The 20,297-nt window shown below is 43.3% G+C and overlaps 1 long non-coding RNA gene across 1 annotated transcript in view; it reads left to right on the forward strand.

Annotated features, from left to right (window-relative positions):
• LOC310848276 overlaps positions 1-14,894 on the forward strand; it is a 160,576-nt gene extending 145,682 nt beyond the window's left edge. Inside the window, exon 3 of the long non-coding RNA XR_014566264.1 lies at positions 14,848-14,894. This is a non-coding gene — a long non-coding RNA (uncharacterized lncRNA). The remainder of the gene's footprint in view (positions 1-14,847) is intronic.
• Positions 14,895-20,297: the final 5,403 nt, after the last annotated feature.

Genomic DNA, 20,297 nt, shown 5'->3' on the forward strand with positions numbered 1-20,297 from the left:
AAATCAGTCATATTTTCTCATGTATTGTGTTCTTTCTTTCTAATGAGGGTCAGGGGAAGATTTCTGTGCCACGCGAATCTCAAATACCAGAAAATATACCTATTTAAGGTCTTAACTATTCAGGAAATATATTGTTGTTCTTCATGTCTTATCAAGTAAAAAGATTTTACAGCAGCAGGCCCACATAATTTCTTTGTTCATTAATCAAACAATGGAAACAGGTTTTGCCAAAAATATCTCGTTGAGTCATAAATTTCAGTATATCCTGATATGTTTCACTTTCATCATATATTACTTCAAGTTTCTAAAACAACAAGAGACACATTAAAATATTTCTCTTTTTTGTTTCATTTCAAGCACGTTTATCGTTAGCTGCTTAGCTTCATTATGTATCATACTCTGAATCTACAAATCAAGTATAATTGGACTTAGAGAACTGATTGGATTTCTAATTAAGCTACATTGGAAACAACAATGCACAATCAGTAAATATTCTGACTATGTACATTTTAAAGAGCAACTCTTGGGCTTTTTGCTGATGACTAGACACCAGTGTCATTAAATTTGTTGGTGGCAAGCAAATTTGAAAGCTAAAATAGAGGCAATTAGGAAAGATCTTGAAATATTTAATCACGTTTGTCCAATTAGTGTGCAATTAGGCAATGGTGTGGCGTGGGACAAACATTCTGCCTCAGAGTTTGGTGGAGAAGGATCCCTTTGAAATTTTGCTGTTTAGTTTATTGATATATAAAAAGGAAGTTATGGCTGTAATTTCCAATTTAAAAAAATACTGTGCAGATGGTCTGACTATATATTTAACAATGTTAAACAAAACTAAACAACAGAAGTATGTTACCTGAAATTACACAGCTGTGATCAGTGAATATGCTCCAGATCATGGTAGATTACAGCTGTGGTTAGTTTGTTCCTTTGGAACTGCCAGGTATTTCATGTTGGAAGAGCCATAAACTCACCTGCCATGTCTCCCGATATTGATGACTCATTGTCTGAGTCATTTGGGGAGATCTTATTAAGCACACTGCTTGTTCTTCAGGGACTTCTTGTGCTGAAGCTCTTGAGTGCTGCTGTTGACCTTGTGCGGCTGATTGTTGATAGCTTGTTAAGGTTATTTGCTTTAATGAGTGTTTGCTTCCTTGATTTTAGTATGCACTCCGTAAAGATTAGTCAGGTCAGCAGGAAATAAGCTCAAGTTCAAATAAGGATACAATACAATTCAGAGACATGAAAAAGAAGAAGATGCCTGCACATAATGCTATTGGGTAGATGTAATCCCCCTCACATGTGATTCAGTGAAATTTTGGTGCCCTGACATGGCAGCATTTTTCATTTAAAGTTGCATCTTGCATCTTGCTTATTGATACAAACTTCAGAAACAAAATTCAGAAACAGTCCCTTTTGCTATTGCCATCTCTTCATCTGTTTGATGGGCCCATTCCCTAAAACAGACACAGTTAAAAAAAATAAAAATAAAAGCATGTGCAAAAGTTTTAATTAATGTGGTCTTGACCTAGACATCATGTGACCAGGGTGAAGTTTAGGGAATGTGGGACGACAGCACCCTATTTTTCAGACTACAGTTGATTATTATTCACAATTAGGATCTGGGTGTTATCAAATATGAAAAGCAGCTATCACATATTCTGAAATATACAGCTATTTTGACAATATGATATAAAAAAAATTAGTAAAGAGCAACTGGCTTGCTGTGAATTCATAAAGACCTCAATCCACCTTTATGGTGATTTACCTGGATTGAGGCTTCTGTGATTCTTGTTGCTGGGCTGGCCCACTGAATTTCTATTCCTGCTTTCTTTCCCCCCTGCAAACAACCACCATCTCACCATGGACTACACATAAGCAGGGCTGCAATCCTAACCACATCTAACTCAGAAGCAGGGCCTATTGAATTCAACGGGCTTTACTCCCAGGTAAGTGGAGATTGCAGCCTCTGTGTGCTTTTCCTCCATAGCACATCATATCTATTTCACCACACAGCACAAGAAGTGCAGGCTGTGTCCAGATGGGAGGTCTTCTCCCATCGCTATAATCCTGCAGATGGCTACTGCTATATGAGGAGAGGCCATCTGCAGTGCTATCCCTGTCCCCGTGTTATGGACGGAGGGCAGGCTGCCTTTGCAGCCAGAGGATCACCTTTGTCTGGGGCGGTGAATAGCTTTTTAAAAAGAAAAACAGAAGTGGGGGGGCATGGGCTCCTGCTTATTTATTTATTTGTTTGCTTTGTCTTTAAAAGCATTTCTAAACAGCTCAATATTTTAAAACTGCCTGGCAGGATTAAAAAATTACAACAGAACAGTATCATAAAAACTGATGTGGCTAAGCATAATAAAGACATCTGAAAGGAATTCAGTGATAAAAGGGTCCAGTCATACGGGTATGCGAAAGTCTGGGAGAAAAGATATATCCTTACATGATGTCTGAAGGAACTGAAAATCATAGATTTTCATCTAGTCCAACTCGCTGCAATGCAGGAATCTTTTCCCCAATGTGGGGCTCAAACCCACGACTTTGAGATTAGGAGGAGTCTCATGCTCTACCGACTGAGCTACCCCTGGTCAAGAGAGATGGTGCTTCACATATAGCAGAGAGAAGGGCATTCTACAATGCAGGGAACAGTGGTGGACAATGCCTGTTTTCAGATCTCAGTGATTTTACAGGTTGGGGGGGGAGGCACAGGCTGTACTTCAGATATCCAAGTTTTTCAGGGCTTCATATGTCAATAACAAAACCTTGAGCTTGGCCCTGTAGCTGTTTTGCAACCAGTACACTTCCCTCTGCACCCAGGTGTAATATGTGTGTGTCCAGGGCTCCACTCAGCAAACTGTTCATAGCATTTTGCACCAGCTGCACATTTGTGACTAGACTCAAGGGAAGCCTCGCATAGAGCATATTCAGCTTTGTGACCCCCAAAATCGCCATTATTCACAACTGTGGACTCAGCTACATTAGTCAAAAAAACAGTGTTTTGAATGTGTTATAAACATGCAACACCAGATGGCACTGTGGAGCACAAAACATTTTGATGCGATTTTACATAACGTTTTCTTTTTCTTTTGTTATAACAATTTAATTTATGGCATTTATAGCAGGTTTTTTTCCTGTGTGTGTAGATCCACCCTGTGTCTAGTTTCCAGAGTAACACAATTATGGTACTAGCTTTCACGGACTACAGTCCACCACATCAAATGTATGAGATATTATCCTGAGCTGCAGGTACAGTAGTACCTCTGGTTACAGATGCTTCAGGTTACAAACTCCGCTAACCCAGAAATAGTACTTTGGGTTAAGAACTTTGCTTCAGGATGAGAACAGAAATCGCATGGCGGCAGCGGGAGGCCCCATTAACTAAAGTGGTACCTCAGGTTAAGAAAAGTTTCAGGTTAAGAAGGGGCCTCCAAAACGAATTAAGTTTTTAACTCGAGGTACCACTGTACATACCGGTATAAACTTGATAGCGGTGGGACAAACTGCAAACAGTGAGGTCAAGAGGAAATGAAATGAGATAATACAGCAATAATTACTTTATTAATGGTGGTCATTCAGGAAAAAAGCCCCCAAACCCAGTACTTAATAACACAGACATCCTGGCATTGGTAAGTTATGTAGCACGGTAAAGATCCATTGTGCTTATTCAACACACAAGTTGTAGCATTGAACCTCTCGATGGAATTCAGTAGTTTCACACTGCGTTTGCCTTTGAAGTTTATTTGTTCAAGAATGTCCACCTTTAGGCAGTGCTTTTCCCCCCAAAAAACTTTTAGGGGTACAGTGGTACCTCAGGTTACATACGCTTCAGGTTACATACGCTTCAGGTTACAGACTCCGCTAACCCAGAAATAGTACCTCGGGTTAAGAACTTTGCTTCAGGATGAGAACAGAAATTGTGCTCCGGTGGCATGGCGGCAGCAGGAGGCCCCATTAGCTAAAGTGGTGCTTCAGGTTAAGAACAGTTTCACGTTAAGTACGGACCTCCGGAATGAATTAAGTACTTAACACGAGGTACCACTGTACCTACTCATATTTGAAATATTGCCCCTCAGTGAGGCCAAACTTAGATTCACAAAATGTTTAGGGGTATGTGTACCCCAGTGTACCCCCAGGGAAAAAGCACTGCCTTTAGGCTTTGTTGACAGATTATGGAATGCATCACATTAGAAGATGAGAAGGAAGACATGTCTGAAAGAACCAAAGATTGGGTGGTGGAGCTACTGACTCACTCACTCAGATCTCTGTGCTATCCCCCACCCGAGTGGTCTAAAAAATATTAATAACTTGTTATTCACTCTGCTGTCTGTAAGTTTTGTTTTATTTGGATAGTGCTGCAGTTTAACATTGGTGCTCTGGGCTCTGTGTGATAGAAGGTGTTTTATTTCACATTACTCACTTTCTTGCTTAGATATAATGGCTCCTCCATTATAGATCTAAGGAAGAAAGTGAAAGGATAAATGAATTTTTAATATATTGTGTAATCAGAGATATCTTTTTTTTATCTTTGCTTGGCAGAGAGTGCTGTAGTAGAAGGCTGCCATAATAATTCACCAGCTTTGTGTTTTGGCACACATTGATTTATTGATTTATTTGTAAAAGTTCTGTCCTGTTTTTCTCTCTCTTCCGGGGATTGAAAGCAACTACCATGTGTTGAAAGTAGCATTGCATGTACAATAATTGCAGAACTGTCGTGAGACAATTAAAATAAAGCATGCATAGAAATCCATTTTGAATATTTGTCATGCATGAGTTTTATCCAGAGCAGGAATGGGTGGTGGTAAACTAGCCCTCAAATGCATTTTATATTGAGCTTGGAATAGGAAATATTAGAATTGCCAAGATTGCATAATAGGATGATGTGTCAGCCACCAAGCCTAGTAGAAGTTGATTGTTCACACTGCTGGGATGATATTCCATTGCTGCTTACTCACTTACAGTAAGTGCACCTATTTTTGCTTGGCAAGTGTTGGTTAGTATGCAGATTGCAGACTATTACTGTTTATAGCTTCTCTTCATCCACATCTTCAAGCTAGACGAAATGACTTTGTTTTTCTAGCATGTGGCGTATGTGCACTTTCTCTCTGTGTGTGTCCCTGAACTTTATTTCTTGTAATGAATAGAAAAATAACTTTCAAGTGTCTTGTATCTTTATTGTACATGCAACCCAAAGATCTGCGAGTCTCCCAGACGCACACGAAGCTCTACCTGAGTTGAGGCTGCCCCCTTTCCTTCTGATGTTGGGGGAAGCTGCCTGTGTTCATTCCCCTTGCTCATGTGTAGTGCAGTGAAAGGACTCAAAGCATGAGGGAGGAAGTCCCCTCTTCAAGCAGTCCTGGGTGGAGAGCCTGAGGTTCTCCAGATGAGGTTGGACTCCAACTCCTATCAGCGATAGACATGATGGCCTATGGTCAGGGATGATGGGAGTTGTAGTCCAGCAACATTGGGAGGGCCACAAGCTCTCCACCTCTGATGTAGTAGTAGCATTCAGTCCCATAAGTCTTCACCGTAGCCTGAAGTAGTACAACCTCAGCCTAATATACTTTTGGGGAAGGAAGGAATTTCAGTAGCACATTCCGAGAACTGGCTCAGCCTACGAAGAGAGACTGAGTTTGGAGTCAGAAAGTCCACAGTTTGACTTTCACTATAGCCCAGGGGTGCCAACTTGAATAAAATATTGTTGGGGCACAGGTAAGCCTTGCCCCACATAATCCCTCACAAGACACAGCACAAGCACCCCATTTGAATGGCAATGTCCGTCAATTGCCTCAGATATTTTACTGGGGGAGGCCAAAGGGACCTTGGTTCCTATTCTTCTGTCACAAACTCGCTTTACTTCAATCCCTCCCTCATCCGCAATGGGGTAGAAGGCAGAAATAAAACTACCGGACAGAGTTGTTCTACTGTTTACAACTAGATAGTGTAAGCAGAGCCCTTCAAGCACTGGAAAGTGCTATACAGATGCTTCTTTTCATCATCCGTTTGTGAACGGCATCTGCAGAAATCTGTGGCATGCCTGAGCCTGTGCTTTGCTGCCTCTTCTTCCTTGGTGTGAATTGCTTCCCAGACATCCAGGGCTTCCCACAATTACAGCTGCCGCCTTTGTAACAGAGAAAGAGCCTCTGAAAGGCAGGAGAGGCATTGGTCAGTGTGAAAACTGAATGCTCCCCACTTGCCTTTTATCCTTTAGAATCTGCGCATCCCTCGCCCCAGCTTGTGTTCCAGTGTTTGCCACACACGTCCTGGGACCAACAGGGTGGGCCACACACATCTCGCATCCAGAAGGAGCCGAACAGCTGTGCCTTGAAAGAATGATGCTAATGTGGCTGTGTGATTTGGCAACTCGACTAATGTGGTTTGATCAGATCTCTTCCCATGACACTGTCAGCAGTGTCTGCTGTGCCACATTCTGCTGCCTCCCAGTAACATATATGTAGTGAGTGACGGGAAATCAAAACCCCACTTCCCACTCAGAAGCACACAGCAACTGCCTGTCAAAATCACACAGATGGCTTGGAATCCAGGGTTTGTTTTGTTACCAAAGGGGGGGGGGGGGAGAGAGAGAGAGAGAGAGAGAGAGAGAGAGAGAGAGAGAGAGAAAGAAGATTGTTTCCCCTACCTTCTTTCCATATTGTACTCTAGACTGCGTGTGAATTCACAGGAAGGGTCTGTGGAAATTAATTATACTCCGAGCGCTTAGTAACCAATGAATTGTAAATTGTACATTATTAAAACAGCATCAGAGCACTGACTGATCTATTATTCTCGGGGGGAAATGAATGAAGATTAGACCTTTGTGTGCTTTTCAGGTCTTTCCAGACACTGTACGGCAAGCTCTGAAAAGAAAATATTACAGTATTTTTCTCCTCTTTTGTTTCGCCATCAGTTGCAACAGTAACAGAATTGCATTGTTTGGCTCTGTGAAATCGCCGCACATATTTTTGCATAAGTCACCTCAGTTCCAGGGACCCACAAGAGGAGTCACATGTGTGGTTCTCCCTGCCTCCTTCATCCTTGCCAAGCAGATGAATGGAGGGAAAGAGGGTCTTCACACGGAATGGGAAAATATTTTTGTTTTTAAAGAGACTTGAAGGTGCAGTTTAGAGCCTTTGCTGTCTCTGGTATACAGCGTCCTTTCTTATGTCCTGCGGTTGTCTCTGGACAAAGAGGTTTTGCGAGTTCCGAAAGCGCAATATAAAATATTGTTTGAACGGAGGCCATAGTGGAACATTAAAAGTAGGAATGAAAGAAAGCATATGATGGGAAAGGACAGCCGCAACATGCCATCTTCAACTCTTTGTAAATAAGGGCCACCAGCTTGAATTTTAACTTCCTCCACACAGGAGGCAGGGATGAATCGTATGATCACAGCACTAAATCTCTAAAGTAGTGGAGGACCCTGTAAGCAGATTTACAGGGAAGTGGAAGATCCCAACACTCAATAGCTCATTGCCCTACTGCTTGCTCTAGTTGGGTTGATCTCTGGGCTGAATCTTGCTTCAACATGTGGGCTGAGCCTTTCTTAATGGGGGGCACATACAACATGAGAACAGGCTTAAGCATGCTGAACTCATAACTCTAGCCCCATCTTCCTCAACCTGGTTCCTTCCAGTTCTTTTGGATTTCATCCCTGACCACTGAACACACTGGCTGGCACTGATGGGATTTTTTGTCCAAAACATCTGAAAGACATCAGGTTGGGTAAGGCTGCAATAATAATAATAATAATAATAATAATAATAATAATAATAATATGCCACCCATCTGACTGGTGCCCACATCAAGCACAGTAAAACATCACATAAAAACTTCCTTATAAAGGGCTGCCTTCAGATGTCTTCTAAAAATCTTAACCTCTGATGAGAGGGCATTCCACAGTGTGGGTGCCACTACCAAGAAGGCCATCCTGTAGCCCACTGTAGATCTTCAAACAAATGCAGATGGGCATGAGGGGATCAAGGTTTTGTCAGGCTGCACCCTCAAGTTATTCTCATTCATTTTAATTCATGAAGAAAGCCAGTATGCATGTTCTCAGGGCTTTCTTCATACGATCAAGAACCCTGGAAAAGCGAGGTGCCCAGTGATGCAGAGAAAACCCTTGGCAAGGGCTTCACACATTCAGATGGGCAAGCTTGGGAAGCAGGGTCCATAGCTGTCAACGTTTCCCTTTTTTAAAGGGAAATTCCCTTATTCCGAATAGGATTCTTCGTAAGAAAAGGGAAAAGTTGATAGCTATGGCAGGATCATGGCAGCAGGGCTCCATCCTCAAGTGATGTGCATTGATTTGAACATGTGAAGAGTGCTCCACTTCATACAACTGTATTATGCAGTATTATCTTAATTCCAAGCAACAATAGGAGACAGTAATGTCTTTCACAGGTCATGGGTGACAGCTAAAACCCTGCGATAGTCATGCCAGTAGGTTTCTCTTTCTCTCGTTCAGGCAACTCTTACTTGTATAAGGCGCGCTTCCTCTTTAAATTCAAAAGAGGGCAGCATTTTACTTAGGCTGCTAGGAAGGCAATGGAATCCAAGTCGGGGAAAGAATTTCTTAAGCGAAAACTGGTAGTTATGAAAAGCACACATCATGTTCTGAGAGATTAATTTTAATGTACAATGAATTTATGTTCTTGAGACTGTATATTTACATAGAAATGCTTTTAATTGGTCGCAGTTATTAGCAAATTCATTTGGCTTTCTTAAAAATAATGACTCCTTGTTGCACATCCGTGACTGTCATTATAAAATACGTGCATCAAGACGACTGTTCCTCCAAATGAACAGCGCCCTGATGCAACATATTGAGACGAAATGCTGCAGTACGTGCACAGCTTTGCCAGCAAAGGTGCAAAATAAATCCATGTTTCTTCAATGACTGCTAGGTTCTTGTCTGGGTTAACCATTATGGTAAGCATGCTGCAGCATCAGTGGGGAAGCCAACGGAAGCTGTGTCTAATTTTATTGTGCTGCTTTATAGGGAGAGTGACTGACAATCCTTTTCATCTTGTAATAGTCACCCTTTAAAAAATTATCCACCACTCAAGATGTGCTTGCTGTTCTTTGATAATATAGCAGAAGACAAGCAACCATTTCTTTCATTGTGGGGAGGGAGTTGAAAATGGCAGTGTTCATGCCACGAAAAGGGCAATGGTTGTACTTCCAATATTTGGCTTTCGGTTGCCAAACAACCAGTATTTTTGCTTTCAGGCCAGTTGTCAAAACAAGCAAGGGCTGAGGCCGGTTCTCTCCCTTCAGTTGTTCTTTGGGTTGTATCCAATGAAGTTGTCTTGCATTTGCAAGGACTTCCACTTGTGCTATTAAACTTCCCTTCCTCCTCCTTTCCCCTCATGCTCCCTCCCCACATTTTCTCCAGAGGGTTGGGGAGAAACCTGGAACAGATTTTAGGATGTGCCAGGGGCGGGAGGGCATGGAAGTTCCATTGTGCAAGCTGAAGCCCTTGCGCAAGAAGAATGGCTTTGTTGAACATAACTCTTTGTTTTCATAGCATAGAGGGATAGACATTTTTTTTTAGTACTGGATTGCATTCCAAGATTGTTTGTGCAGTCAGCCCATCCTCTTCCTGCTCCTCATTTATTTGTTCATGACATTTTTATCCTACCATTCCTCCAAGGAGCTCAGGGTGGTTATTTCCCCCTCTCCCATTTCCCCCTCACTACAACCCTGTGGGTGAGAGACAGTGTCCGAACCAAAGTCACCCCCACCCAGTTAATTTCATGGCTGAATGGGGATTTGAACCCAGATCTCCCAGATCTTAGTTCCAAACCCTAACCTCTACACTCTGTGAACTCTCCAGAGGATACTGCAGCTACAAGCCTGGGTTTCGGCGGCAATGTTGTTTCTGTTTCACATGTTACAATATGTGCTGCTAATTTCTCGGCATGTGAAGTGGCCCTGTGACAGCAGAATGTGAGTCGGCGTAAGTTTCTTGGGTTTTTCAAGCAAACGCTGTTTATATAGTAATAGTGAAAGTCACACAGTTCAGCCATTGAGGATGGTGAGGGGAAAATCTGCTGCTTTTCTTACTCTGGAGGGAACAAGAGGTGGTACTTATTTGCTGAAATATGTTGTTTCCTAATATTCAGGTTCAATTGAGCAGGCTTTTATATGCTGATAATTTGCAACTAAATGTCTCTGGAATCCCTGTGCTCTTTTTGGAAACTTGGTGCAAATGTTTACGGTGAATATCAATAGCAGTTTGCATTATGTGGTGACAGACTGTTTTTGCAACAAAACAGTATCTGGTTTCATGCCAAACCAAGATGCACCTGTTGTAAAGTATTTCCGGGTCCTTATTGCTGCATAGAATTGCTTGTCACTGCTGGTAGACTGAGGCACCTCCCAAGAAGGAGTCAAAAGGAAGCAGGGGAGAACTTGAGTTTGAACTTAAATCTCAGCCTACCTCACCTGCACTTCCTGAAACAATATGTGAACCCAAAGTCACCCATCCCTAACTGGAAGTGGAGGAGGAGGAGGTGTTTAGGGCATTGCAAAAGTTATAATGATGACTCAGTTCTTCTCTGGGCTCGGGTTTTTCCTACGGTTGTCTGTGAGAAATAATGAAAGGTGGTTGAAGCTCCCATGAAATTCTCTCTGTAGTTCTGTGAGGGGTCTCCTAAAAACTCTCAGCACCATTAAACAAATGACAGTTCCCAGGATTGTTTTGGGGAAAGTCATGGCTATTAAAGTAGCATACAAGTGATTTAAATGTATGGTGTGGATGGGAGTAGAGTGTCTACATTTCAAAACAGCTCTGTGGCTCGCCTCTCTTTCTCCCTCAGAAACCTTCCACCCACTTTTCCTCCTCAGTCCTACTACTGGGACTAAAGGGCAGGGGGAGAAAAGGGAAGACTATGCATATTTAGCAAATATTTACTGAACCTTGCTTCAAACCAACCTGCAGCAGCAGGCTCTGAGATATGAAGGTCAAGCAGATGAGGGTCACACGTACTCATAACTGTGCTCAACTACAAATCTCTCGGACGGATATCCAGCATGAATGGGTTGGAGTGTGGCAAGTTGTGCTTGCTGAATTTCCCCCTTCAGCACAACAATTAAAAGTGCCTGTTTCACCTGGCCCACCCTCTCTAGACAGAAATATGTATTCTTTCAAGATGTGGTAAGCCAACCTCTCTGAATCTGGGGGGCACTTCTGCTCATTCTGCTGAGTGGGGCCCTGGGCTTCTCCCCCAGAGTCCTGCTCTGGGGGCACCACTGTTGTGGGTATGATGTGGGTGTGTGAGTGTATACAATACGCTCCTTATTTTGAAGCTCTCCAGCTGGGAACCCTAGTAGTAGTGTGTGTGTGTGTGTGTGTGGGAGTGGAGCTGAGGTCTTATTCTGCCATCCATCCAGCAGGATACCAGGGGCAGACCTTGATAATATAGTGCCCTGTGCGAGGCCTAATTTGATGCCACCCTCCCAGCCCTTGTGCCACCTTTCCAAAGCCAGGTAAGTGAAGCTCTGGGGTTTGAGAAGGAGGCATGAGGATCCTAGGACCCTGTCAGAGCCCTCACACCTTCTTCCTAAAGCCCAGCGCTTACTAGGCCTTGGGAAGGAGGCAGGAAGTCACCCCTCTTGGCCCCTGCAGCCTATACAGGGGAACAGATCAAGCTGCCCTAAATCTGCCTCTGAGGATAGATTCTCCCCTCCCATGCCCTGCCTTCTGTGGTATAGAGGAGACATTTAGAAACAGGTGGGGGGAAGGACTAAGTGTTTTGCTTTTTCAGATCTTCTCTTTCCTTCTGCAGCAGGGATAGGGAACGTCAGGACCAGCAGGCCCTCTCCATCCGGCCCTCTGAACTCTTCCCAGTCCACACTGGTTCAGCTTCACAACGTGTTGGTTCCCTCAACCCCACCCCAACAGCATGTATGATTGAACTCTGATAATGCCTCTTCCTTCCCTGGATGGAAGATAGGGAGTGGTCCCAGCCTACTGTAAAAAGGTAAAAAGTCACATTCATTGCTCTGCTTACGTTTGGCTCTGGCCCTGCCCACCAATGGTATGTGAGCCACAGGCCCAGAATGTGATGTGGCCCCCAGACTGAGAAATGTCCCCCCACTCCTGTTCTCCAGGGAAGGGCTGTGTGTGTGTTTGTGAGTGGTTTGCACTGGAACTTTTTGCAACCTTTACTTTTTAAAACAAACATTTCCCACAGCCAGCACGCGGTGTAACTTTAAGGTGGGGAAAAGACAACAGGGACAATTACACAATCATCATTTTATTCTCCTTCAGCTTAATAAAAAGTTGCTCGTTAAAAACATTTGTAGCCGATGCCACGATCAAGCGTGAGCGAAACATCATTTGCTTGATGTTTAAAACCCTTGAAAGCTGAGCTGTAAACAATTTGACGAATGAATAAAAGTACTGTCAAGTTGGCTGTAGCATCTTTTAAGCAATTTGTGGAGATACCACCATTGTGTAATCTTATGTAGCTGCTCTTCCTGAGTGAATTGTTAAGAAAATCCATGTACAAAGAGGATGCCTATGAAGAATTATCCCCTCCCTCCTTTTTCTCATTAAAGATGTACAAACAATTCACAAAAAGAAAGCGCTGCATTCTTGCTGAAAGAACATCCCAACACACACAACATATATTAAACAGACCCTTCTGAAAATCCTAGAATTGTAGGGTTGGAAGATACCCTAAGGATCATCTAGTCCAACTCTCTATGCCCTGTAATAGCCTCTGCTTTGTTTATTGATTTAGTTTCCCAGATTTCATTTTCTAGCTTACCTTTTCTTTATGGCTGAAACATGAACTGCCATTGCAAAGGGCAACATGAAGACTATGGGGGCTGGATTGCACATTAAGCCCCACTCTTGAGATCCCTTTGGCCCCTCGCAGGCCCTCATGTGTTGAGGGATAACTTTTGAAGCTGCGGGTCTTTTCCATCTGTGTAGCCCCCCCCCCCCCCCGGACAATTTAGAACTCTGAACTTCCAGGGTTTCCAAATGAGCAGAAAGCCAATACAGTGGTACCTCGGGTTAAGAACTTAATTTGTTCTGAAGGTCTGTGCTTAACCTGAAACTGTTCTTAACCTGAGGTACCACTTTAGCTAATGGGGCCTCCTGCTGCCGCCGCTGCACGATTTCTGTTCTTATCCTGAAGCAAAGTTCTTAACCCAAGGTACTATTTCTGGGTTAGCGGAGTCTGTAACCTGAAGCGTCTGTAACCCAAGGTACCACTGTGTGGATAAAATTGCCCCCTGCTCCATAGGTTATTTCCCCCAGCATGTGGGGAAATGGGAGGAGCCCCTCCATCGCTTTGCCCTCCACTTGTTTCGATTCAGTTTATTCCTTGCTGTGCTGCCTGTAACGCTGCTCTGAGCAGCGGAAAAACATTTTCATGTCTGTGTCCCATCTGTGTTTCATGTGGGGAGGCTAAGTGTGTCTATCCCATGCTCCCTTGCATGGTGCTTAAGAGGTGAAAGAAGTCAAGTGATGACACCACTCTTAGCCAACATGCCTCTCCAGATAAAGAGGTGCAGTTATGTTCCAGTCCGGAAGGGCTTTTGTAGAGGCCTCATGTGCTGCTCATACAGCCAGTTCATGTTGTATTGTATTTTCAAGTGTTACACCTGTAGTGCTAACTGCAGGGGTATGCAGTTAAGCTTCAGTATATTTTAAAATGAAAAGCTGCCTCTGGAGGACAACTTTAGAGTGGAGATGTAACAGGAGATGTAACTGCCTACAGTTTTTCTCCTACAAATGACCCCCTTCATAAACAGTTCCAAAAGAGTGCTGGTAAGTACATCTAAAGACAGTGGATTGGAAATCCCATGACTGAATTACATAGAGAACTATCAGGTCAGAGAGAATACTTGGATTTCTGTACCAACTAACAATGGTGTGCGGGGCATTTTTTATTTGCGATGTTGTTGTTGCTGTTGTTGTCGTCATTATTAACCGTTCAGTCAACTTACACCCCGCTTTCACCTTGAAGTGGTAAACATTACACATAGGTCTACCACCTCAGTGAGAGGTAGACCAGAGTTGCTGAGTCCATTTGTGGGGGGGGGGGACTGGACCCCGGTGTCCTGGGTTCTAGCCACAAGGCTCAGATGGCTAATCATACCCCAGGCAAGGCCAACCCTCCCAATACAGGGTTCAAATGACCAGGAGCAAGGTGACATCCCCTCTAGCTCTGCCTCAGCCTCCTCAGGGAGTCCCGAATCACATTTTGAGAATCACGAGCAGATATATATCTATGCAGTCAGACATGGAGAGCGCCAGCAACATTTTTTTGAAGTATAACCTCTAACAGATGCTAGCCTTATTTTTGAAAAAGGAAAACAAAGGACCTGATTTGCATGTTTCTCTCATTATTTCACACATACATATATAGGACCAAGTTTGAACAAAGCCATATTTATCCCCTGAGCCCTCTTCTGATGTTAATACCCAGGTGTTTAACACTCTGTCTTTCTCCCTCTCCCTCTCTTTCTCTCAGCTGTGTGTACAGAAATAGCTCTCAAAGACTTGCACTATTGTACAGCTGCTGTTGCCCTCAATACACTCATTCTTTTTGAGCCCCACAATGGTCACTGGGCAGAGTGGTTTTGCGCATTTGGTAGCACTTGGAGTTGTACCATGGGCAAATCAATGTTAGCCCCCCAGACGTCCTAGAACTGCTGCAATAAAGCTGCGTTCACGCAGCTCGCTTTTACTGCTATGGAGACTCGCCATTTGGAGAATCTCCATGAGACATAATGTCATCTTTCCCTCTCTTTATCCTTTGCCTAGAGCAGTTCAGAATGGGGTTTTTTAAAAAATTGTTTCTAATATGAGAAAAGGGACGCGAGTGGCACTGTGGGTTAAACCACAGAGCCTAGGACTTGCCAATCAGAAGGTCGGTGGTTCGAATCCCCGCAACAGGGTGAGCTCCCATTGCTCAGTCCCTGCTCCTGCCAACCTAGCAGTTCAAAAGCACGTCAAAGTGCAAGTAGATAAATAGGTACCGCTCTGGTGGGGAGGTAAACGGTGTTTCCGTGTGCTGCTCTGGTTCGCCAGAAGTGGCCTAGTCGTGCTGGCCACATGACCCGGAAGCTGTACGCCGGCTCCCTCGACCAATAAAGCGAGATGAGCGCCACAACCCCAGAGTCGGTCACGACTGGACCTAATGGTCAGGGGTCCCTTTACCTTTAATATGAGAAAGGAAGAGCACTAATACATACATGAAGCGAGGCGGAAAGCACCTTGTTTTAAAACTGAGCGTGGGGAAATCTCAGGCCAGGGGAATAAATCTAGGCCTCTGTATCTAGTGCTCAGGACTCTCCACAGACAACACCCACATCCCTAGCCACACCTCACATTGGCCCTGCTTCACATCTTGGCTGGGATCTCTCCTTAAACTGTGATAGTGCTCCTTGTTTACTTGGATGAAGGATAGATAGGTGTTTGTGTCTAAAATCTAGCCTAAGGCACAAAGGTAAAATGTTTATGGCTCCACCCACTTTGGCTCTGTCCCCACCAACCAATGGCATGTGGCCCCGGAAGGTTGCCTCAAAGGAATTGTGGCCCTCAGGCTGAAAAATATTCCCATTCCCTGCTATATGCAATATTCCCAAGTTACACTACCCATTTTGAGAAGTAAGGCTTCCCCTCTGCTATCTACAGCCACATAAGCGACGTTTAACGTACATGGCTTCCCTCATAGAATCCTGGGAACAATCGTTTGCCTCTCACATAGCAACAATGCCCATCACCCTGGAATATACTACAGTTCCCAGAATTCTTTGGAGGAAGTTATGTTTTAAATGAATGGTGCAGATGTGACCATATGGTTATCGAGCTGCTGAAGTCAATGGGCCAGATCCAGAACTGGCCGCTCGCCTCAAGCCACTTCTGACAGCTCAGCGGGGATGCCCGTCTGTCAGTCACCCAATGCCATCCAATGTCAGCTTTAAATCCAGCCTATCCTAGTGGGTGCTGCATGCTGTGCTGAATTTAATTTTGGTGCTGACTGCAAGCCCTGCTTTCTGAAGGGTTTGGCTTCAATTGGGAGCAAAAATACGGAGCTCCCAAATGGGGCCAATACTAGAGGTTCTTGCATTTGGCACCAAATTTAAAAGGCAATGAGTCCTGCTTGCAGAAGACCATTTGAGAGTGTATTCTAAGGCTGACAATTGTTCCTCCGAAGCTGTGTCTTTCTGTTCTCCACACTCCACATCAGGTGCATAGCTGTCAATTTTTCCCTTTTCTTGTGAGGAATCCTATTCGGAATATGGGAATTTCCTTTAAAAAATGGGAAATGTTGACGGCTATGATCAGGTGTGGAGCAGGTTAACATGTTTGGGGGCAAACAGCCTAACGCTAGAAGTTCCCCATCACTGCCCTGGATGCTTACCTGTGTGTGTAATGGTTGCTGAAGGAAGGCTACATTTCTCAGTGCGAATGCTGACTTTTCCTGGAGTAAGGAGAGGGCAGTTACCTGAAAACCGGTTGAACACACTGGCCAAATCACAGCAGCTCATTGTGAAACCTTAAAACTGTACGTGATTGTTATGACAATAAACTCCGGCGAGCTCCGGTTATTGCATGCACAGCTCTGTCCTAACTGCTCACTCCAGCGACTCTTGAATACTCTCAGTGTAGTAACACCTCACACACCTGTTCAAATAATCGTCGTGCCCATTACCTTCTGTTGACACTGAGTCCCTGCTTTTGCTTCATATAATAAGTGCCTGTAGTAAGCTGCAAAATGACAGCCGGCGGGGAATGGGGGGGGGGGAGTGGCGGATAGAGCTGTTTGTTTGCCTGTATCCAGTTTGTTGCCACAGATACTTCCAGCAAGAGTTAAACAAAGATTAGCTTGACATCCTTGCAGAGCAGGATTTGCCCCCCATTGATGCTGCCCCGCCCCGAAAACGGGTGACTCTGCACAGAGTTGCACAGGTGCTCTCTCACACCTGTCTGACAGAGAACAGAATGGGGATTGTTTGTAACCTCAGATTTACCTGGAATTGTGTGTTTGTTTTAAGGTTTCGGTGAATCTGAGTAAACAAAGCAGGATAGGATGGTTCATATTTAGCACTCAGGCTTAACAGAGTGAAAAATTAAATCCAGACAATCTCAATAAAAGCTTAATCCTCTTCCAATAGAAGACAATGGCAAAGTTCCTGTTGATTTCAACAGCAGCACAGAAAAGTTTATCTAAAAACATTAGTTTGCAAGCTACGTTGCTCAGAAGAGTTATGTCCCTTGAACACAGAAGTTTAGGCATGTGAGAACACAATACAGACACAGGAACTGAGCTATTCCTTTTGCACAGTGATTAACCGACATATGTGTGCATTTGTTTTGTGAAGTGATACCTCGGTTTAAGAACAGCCCTGTTTACGAACTATTCAGTTTATGAACTCCGCAAAACCAGAAGTAGTGTTCTGGTTTGCGAACTTTACCTTGGTCTAAGAATGGAATGGTGGAAGGGCACTGGTGGTGGGAGGCCTCATTAGGGAAAGCACGCCTCAGTTTAAGAATGGTTTTGGTTTAAGAACGGACTTCCGGACAGATTAAGTTCGTAAACTGAGGTACCACTGTATTAGGAACTGGAGTCTGGAACCAATGGCTCATAGTGGTTCTTCAATTACATCAGTGGCATTATACTTCTTCTGTTATATTCCTAAGGTGTTGTTCCTGCCACTCTACCCTCAGACAAAGTTCTTCAATGCTCTCATTTTTCTTCAGACATTTGTTTTCCTCCTACTACTGCTATGTCCCCAGTTTTCACTCACTTTTTTCCTGTGATCTGGACACTTGATTATCCTGTGCATCAGGTGCCCCCACTTTTTTTAACCCAGCCTGTCTGAGGGATTAGTTCATCTAATAGATTTTCCATTATCAGAAGCTGCAATTGATAATGCTACCACAAATTCTCCCTCTGCACAAGATTATAAGAGGAGGCTCTTTTATATCCTGAGGAGAAGTGCATTATATATGTACAGGAAAATAGTGACTTCTGTGTGGTGGCTCCTTGATTCTGGAATATCCTCCTAGGGTTGGTACACCTGGCAGGGATGTGGGTGGCGCTGTAGTCTAAACCACTGTGCCTCTTGGGCTTGCTGATCAGAAGGTCAGTAGTTCGAATCCACACGACGGGGTGAGCTCCTGTTGCTCTGTCCCAGCTTCTGCCAGCCTAACAGTTCGAAAGCACTCTAGTGCAAGTGGATAGATAGGTACTGCTATGGTGGGAAGGTAAACAGCATTTCCGTGCGCTCTGGCACTTGTCATGGTCCATTCCACGCGCCAGTAGCAGTTTAGTCATGCTGGCCACATGCCCCGGAAAGCTGTCTGTGGACAAATGCTGGCTACCTTGGTCTGAAAGCAAGATAAGCGCCACACCCCATAGTCACCTTTGACTGGACTTAACCATCCTTTACCTTTATGTTTTACCTTCTTTTTTGAAATTTTGAAATTAATTTTCCAATATAACTCCCATAATAGCTTAATTATAACAATAACAATTAATTCTCAGATTATACAATTATCAAAGTGCCAATCAACTTCCAATTAATGTATTTTAGTTAAATGGCTCCTCACATGGTGGATTGGGTGCATTTCTGATCTTATATCACTGTGTTCCATAATCTTAATTAATATCAGTTACATTTCAGTTATTATAATATTCCCTTAGTCAACAGCTGCATAATTAATTATTTCCATTTGGGATGTTATAATATATAAATTTATAAAGCTTCAAGTGAGGAACTCAAACTAGTATCTTTATTTTGCCTTGCGTGTGAACTGTTATATCCTACTGTCCATATATGTTATATCTGTTATATCCTACTGTCCAGATTCCTACTGTCCATATATGGCCTTATCTCTTTCACTTCCCAGCTGTTGATTTTTCCCCATTGTGTCTTGGGGCGGAACTGAAGCTCGAAGTTTCTCAGAGGTCTTATCTCTCTGTCCCTTGCTTCAATGTCTTGGAACAGGCACCAGTCTGCTAGAAACCATTCTGTCTCACTAGTAAAACATGTCACAGATCTTCGCTAGTAAAACATGTCACAGATCTTATCACAGCCCCTGGATTCTTTTCCTTCCAGTTAAAGATTTGCCAATGATCCCCCACTTTCGTGGGGGCTGCCTCCATTAAGGCAGGTGGACCGGAAGCCTTTACTTTTTACCTTTACACCTGGCATAATTACTATATTATTCTCCATACCATGTTAAAAACGTTTAGATGAGGATATACTTAGTTTATTGAAGCTAAAACTTTAACTTAATACTTCTTAATTTTACTGTATTGTTACTTCATGGTCTTTTTTGTAATTTTGTACAGAATGCTATTTTGTACACCACACTGAAATATATTGCTGTATCAAGGGCAGTTTATTCATAATACTAGGTACAGCCACACAGGAAAACTGTCATGTGTGAAGTGGTCTTCCAACCCCCCCCCCCCCAAAAAAAAAACAGGCAGAGGCTGAATCAAGGCTTGCAAAATGCTAGGGATCAGGGATCTAAATTGCTCCTGGTGTTATGTGCCCTTTCATCCCACATATTCTGAATTTTCTAATTCCAGTATGAGTTCAGAGTTGATGCAAAGCTAGAACTTTGGAAGTGCAGAATACATAAGGTTTGGAGCCAGACTAAGGAAGACAACTTAGGTCCCATTGAAATCAATTGGACAAGTTAGTCTTGACTTAACTTTTACTGATTTCAGTGGGAGTTAAAATCATCTAATTCAGTCTGGATTCAACCCATACAATATTGATGGCAGGTCCAAAGTGAGTGACACAGCTGGTATTAACGGGCGGCAAGATAAACATTAGAGGCAGAGTCACAAAATATTTCCCCCTCAGAGGTGTATTGGCAAAGCCATCGTTCCAAAACCTACGAGCAAGTGCTAAAAAACTTTTAGTTTGCAACCATTTTTTTAAAAGTGCATTTCTTGAAACTCCCCCTTCCTTATTTTTATTGTGTTTCCATAGCAAATGATGAGGTCTCTGTTGGACGTTAATGCTAATAAAATAAACATAGAATGGGAATTTAAGAAGAGTGTACAAACAACACTCATATTAGATTTTGCAAATGACATTTGTTCTACAGGCAAGCTAGCTTGAAAGTAATTTTAGCTTTCTTCTTATTAGAGCTGCACATTTTCTGTTTCAGTGAAAGCTTTATTTCATCCTATATGAGATCCTGTAGTGGTCTATGTGGATTGCTCCCGCAAAGCAAACGTTTCCTCTTAAGCAGCGACACTAAGGTTTTCCTGTGGGTTAGCTCTCAGCTCCGTTTCCCCATTAGA

Source organism: Podarcis gaigeae (assembly GCF_964106915.1).
Source record: "Podarcis gaigeae genome assembly, chromosome: 7".
Lineage (NCBI taxonomy): Eukaryota > Metazoa > Chordata > Lepidosauria > Squamata > Lacertidae > Podarcis > Podarcis gaigeae.